General features: G+C 43.6%; 1 pseudogene; it reads left to right on the top strand.

The window, feature by feature from the left end:
• Positions 1 to 701: 701 nt before the first annotated feature.
• Positions 702 to 3,375, top strand: LOC109681128 (40S ribosomal protein S3a-like; annotated as a pseudogene).
• The last annotated feature ends 2,024 nt before the right edge of the window (positions 3,376 to 5,399 follow it).

The following is a 5,399-nucleotide window of genomic DNA, read 5'->3' as shown; positions in this document are numbered from 1 at the left end:
AGGTCTGCTCATTCCTCTGTCAGAAACCTGACCCCACTAAAAACTTAGACATTGTCCTGAGTGGACCTCAGCAGTCCACCCACACTACTCTTCTTAGAGTGAGAAGGTGGGGGCAGCCCATTCACTTTCAGAAATTTTTGGCTTGTTGATCTCATGAAGTATGTCTACTAAACATTTGGACCTTGCCCAAAGAAATGTTGTCTCTGCTTTCAATTTCTGGGAAATGCGTTATGCACACCTGAATGAATGAATGTGTGTTTAGGGCATGGCTGACCACACTGGATCTCAGGCTGGAACCAGACTCACTCACAGGACATAGGGCTGGGGTGGCCTTTCCAGAAGGACTTACCACGTATTGGATGATTTGGATCATGTGGTTAGCCCCAAGACCAAGGTCAACTACATAGGCCTGCAGAGCAGATTCTCAATAACAACCTGGGCTTCCTAGAGTGGTTGGGCTCTTCTGGTTTTCCTGGTTGGCAATGTTCCATGCTCACTGGCACATCATGGTGCCTTCATTCCACAGGAGGGGACAGCTCCATGTTTTGGACCCTCTCAGACTCTGCCCTCTGCTTCTCTTCTCACGGCTGACTTTGACCTGTGTCCTTTTCTTGTAAGAAATTGTTACCATGAGAATAACACCATTCCATGTGTTTGGAGTCCTTCTGGAAATCAGTGAAGCCAAAAGTTATTTGGGAAAGATGTCAGGAGTCAGGCTGTCCTGGGAGGAGACTGTGCCCTCTGACTCTTATAGTCTGGTTTACTCCGGGTTGGCATACCCACAGGAGACCAGGCAAGTCCCAGGTCCATTTCTCAGGAGCTCCTCACTCGTTTCCTTAGCAAGAGTCTTAGGGAGGGATGCAAAAATCCTCCAGGTCAATGTGGTGCCTCAATCCTTTGTCAGCAAGGTCTTAATTTCACTTAGTCCAGCAAACATGACTTTATTTCTGCACCTGGATTGTAAAAACCTGCAGCTACTTCTGTCCTCCACCCTAGAATGTCTTTTTATGCTATTTGATAAGTCTGCACTAAAATGTGGGAAGGAGGGAGAAGATAATATGCATAATACAAGAGAAATAATTAAGTATTTTCACAGGGGGTTGCTGATGAGTGAGGATGAGAAAGAAAAAGTGAGAGGGCCTTAGCCAGAGAGGCCAGAATGAAGGAGAGCAGTGCTCATGGAAGGCCTGGCTTGTGGAAGCCTAAAGACATGGTAAATACCTGATGCTCTGAGTCCCTTTGGAGCTTTTCCAACTGTCCAGACCTATCAATGTTCATGTGCCTCAAGGCCCCGTTTTTTTTTTTAATTTTTTTAAATTTTATTATTCATATGTACATACAAGGCTTGGGTCATTTCTCCCCCCTGCCCCCACCCCCTCCCTTACCACCCACTCCGCCCCCTCCTTCTCCCCCCCACCCCCTCAATACCCAGCAGAAACTATTTTGCCCTTATTTCTAATTTTGTTGTACAGAGAGTATAAGCAATAATAGGAAGGAACAAGGGTTTTTGCTGGTTGAGATAAGGATAGCTATACAGGGAGTTGACTCACATTAATTTCCTGTGCGTGTGTGTTACCTTCTAGGTTAATTCTGCTCACTATTGTTTGGGGAAACGAGGCTGTGCATCTCAGCCACAATGATACAGTGCAGAGCACAGAGCAGCCCTGGAGGAAGGTGCCCTGGATTCAGCCCAGACCTGGACACCAACACACCATGCTCTTTGCAGGTGCTTCAGAGAGGACCTGGGAGGCCCATGATGCACCATATGCATTACAGTAATTGCAGCTTAACCCTGCAGGACAGAGCCCTCAAGTGACATTTTGGTTATGTATGTACTTTCTTCTATCATGTACCGAACACTGACTATGTGTTTGGCACTATGCTAAGTGTTTTGCTCTTACTTAGTCTTCCCCACTACCTTGTGGCTGGCTACTGTTACCTCCTTTTTTTTCTTTTGAGACAGGATCTTACCATGTAGCCCAGGCTAGCCTGGAACTCTCAGTCCTCCTGTCTCTGCCTCTGGAGTGCTGGGATCACAGGCATGTACCACCACTGTAGCTGGTTCCCTGCACTTTATAGTAAGGAAACATGACTGCAAATTTCAGCTCTTGCTTAACATGTCTCATGGGTGCCCCATTACTTTCACTTTAAGCCTCAGGCCCCTTAGATGGCCCTGTGGGATGTGACCAAGCTGCCTACCTGGCCTGGCTTCTTTCCCTCCCCTCCCTGCCCTCTGGCCTATTGGATGTCAGTGTGCAGAGAAACTGTCTCATGCTTATTTCTGCCTCTGGGTCCTAGAATCATCCCTTCTTCTTGCTGATCTGCATATTCCCTTCCTCCTGGCCTGGACAACCTCAATGCCTTCACAGCTTACCTGGCTCAGTGTGGCACACACTCAGGTGCTGCTGCAGTGTTCTCTGCATGCTTCAGTTCTAGGAGTCACCCAGCAGGAGCCCATGAACTCCTCCTGGCTGGGACAGCATGGAGAACAGGCTCTGTAAAGCTTCAAGAAAACTGTGTTCAAGTTATAAAATGGCGGCCTTTTGTCTCTTTGAGCAGCACCACGGTGGTTGGCAAGAACAAGTGCCTTACAAAATGGTGGTAAAAAGGGAGTCCAGAGGAAGTGGTTGATCTGTTTTCTATGAAAGGTCGGGAGGATGTGAAAGCAACATATGTGTGAAATATAAGAAATAATGGAAAACACTTACCACAAGGACTCAAGAACCAAGGTTGCATCTAATAGCCTCAAGGTTCCTGTGTGTGTGAAGTGAGCCTTGCTGATCTGCAGAATGAGGAATCTGCATTTAGAAAATCCAAGCTAATTGTGGAGGATGTTCAGGAACAAAACTGCCTGACTATGCATTGATCTTACCAATGACAAAATGTGTTTCATGACCAAAAACTGGCAGACCATGATTGAAGATCATGTTGATATCAAGACTACTGATGGCTGTTTTGTCCTGTGTTGGTTTTACTAAAAAACACAATAGTCTAATACACAAGACTTTCTATGCACAACACCAACAAGTTGGCCAAATCTGGAAGAAGATGTTGGAAATCACGATTCGGTGGTGCAAATAACTTGAAAGAAGGGGTTAATAAATGGATTTCAGACAGCACTGGGAAAGACCCCAAAAAGCCTTGCCAGTCTACTTATCCCTTCATGAAGTCTTTGTTAGAAAAGTAAAAATACTAAAGAGGCCCAAGTTTGAGTTAGGAAAATTTATGGATCTTCATTGTGAAGGTAGGAATTTTGGAAAAGTTAGTGGTGGCAAGACAGGTGCTAACGTTGAACAAGCTCATGGATATGAACCACAGACCAAGAATCTGTTTAAAATTCAGAATTTTAATCATGACAAAAACTCCTTTTTGTGAAAAAAAAAAGTTACAAAGTAATGATCATGCAGGTTGGTAAGGTGGTAAGAAGGCAAGTTTGATTCCTCCTAGTTGAGCTGTGAAGCCGGTGACAGGGGAAAAGGAGAATTTGGTTGTATGGCTCTGAATGATGGCAGGAATTATACTGGCAACAGGTAGCATCTGGAACTGAGTGGACCTCTGGTTCTGCCTTCACATAGCCACACACTGTTAGTTCTGTCCTCACCCACCCATCCTTTCTCATATTTATCGTTCTGATTCCCAGCACTTTCATTTCCTTGAGGTTTTAGATTTCTCACCTGAAGCCTTTAGTGGTTATGGTAAACAGCTTGTGTCCCACTTGTGTTCTTCACATCATGATCTCTGGAAACAGCGAGCATATGTCTACATGACAAAGGAGAGTTAAGGCTGCTAATCAGCTGACCTTAAGGACTGTAGGGAATTTATCTTGGGTTGTCTTGAGGGCTTGATGTACTCACAAGAGGACTGAGGAAGAATGAGGCAGAAGAGGTCAGAGAGTGAGGGAGACATGACTGTGGAGAGAGAGTTAGAAAGATGCAGCCTGTTTTTCGTAAGCTACTAAATTTGTCATAATAGCAGATAGAAAATGAATAGTGTGATGATTATAAAAATGTCTACAGAAAATTCTTCTTTTAGGCTTAATGTTTGGAAGCCTAGGCTCTGAGGAAGCCCAGGCTTGATCCTTGGGTCCTGATATGTGAATTAAACCCTAGTAGTGCGATTGTGAGAAATAAGAGAGTTAATATATCCAAAGTGTTTCAAACAGTGCCACTAAGCTCCTAGTAAATTATTGATATTAGTATTATTTTTATATTCCTCTGCTGGTCATGCCACCCAAGCCAGGACCAGTTCTAACTTGCAAGTATACTTGTATTTAGTAAACATGCATGCATAGGCATAGAAAAATTTAAAACCCAATAGCCTAATTTGAAGGTTTGAACCCCAGCTTTCCATAAAAGCCTTTGCATTGGTGTGGTAGAAGAGTCTATCTTTGAGATGTGGAAAAAGTCTTAAGCAAAGCAGATAGAACAAGCTAAAAATGCAAAAGAGAAGCTGCACATTTAAGTCAGGTAGCTCACGGTACTTCACACAATTAGCTGATTGCCAGTGAATAGGCAATTTTTGATTTTTCCCTAATTGAGCTGTTAGGAAGGTGGCGTTGGAAAGCTGGACTAGGCATTCTTAAGCTAGCTCATTAAGTATGACAAAGCAAAGTTTGTTTTAAAATATGCTGCAAGGTCAGGATGGGTCAGAGTGAATTTGTTTGGAAAGCACATTTGCCAATAAGATGCAAAGACTTTTTTTGATGTATAATTTGGATCTTTTCAATAGATAGATCTACTGAAGCAAAGAATATTTGCATTGGTGCTACAGAATGGTTTTATACTTTATTTGCAAGTCCAACTGACAGTTTCCAATGCAAATGAAAGTATTTGTACTTGCAAAAGGCACCCACCTGCATTCTGAGGACTACGAGGTAGGAGGCTAGGAATCTGAAGCATATTTAGATTTGAATTATGTCCTCCCTCTCTCCTCACAGCACCTTTCTGTCTATCCCCGAGACTGTTAAAGTACTGTTCACATCCAAAACTGAGACACCTGTCTTCTTTGCTCCAGTCTCTCCACCTTTCCCTGCTTCAACTTCATCCCATTAGAGGCAGAATCTACAGACTTCACATCAGCATCTTGTGTAAGCCCATCCTTTCTAGTCTCACTGCTTCCTCCCTAATTCTTACCTCTGCTCGTTCTGACTAAACCATGACCATAGCCTCCTGATTGGGCTTCCTCTATTCAGCCCTTACTTCTTCTAATTTGTTCTCTCTATATTTTCCAGAAGTGCATTTTTAATGATATCATTCCATTTTGTACAACACCTTAATGTCTCTTAATGGGTACTCAATTAAATAGAAAATCCTGGTCCCAACATTCAAGGCCTTTGTGCATTCCCAGTACACAGTTGAGATCTGCTTCTCTGTTGTCTCTGAGGCTGCCCAGGTTGGTAT

The sequence above is a fragment of the Castor canadensis genome, chromosome 6, assembly GCF_047511655.1.
Source record: "Castor canadensis chromosome 6, mCasCan1.hap1v2, whole genome shotgun sequence".
Taxonomy (NCBI): Eukaryota; Metazoa; Chordata; class Mammalia; order Rodentia; family Castoridae; genus Castor; species Castor canadensis.
Note: the sequence above shows the minus strand (reverse complement) of the source record. Positions and strands in the feature narration are given on the sequence as shown.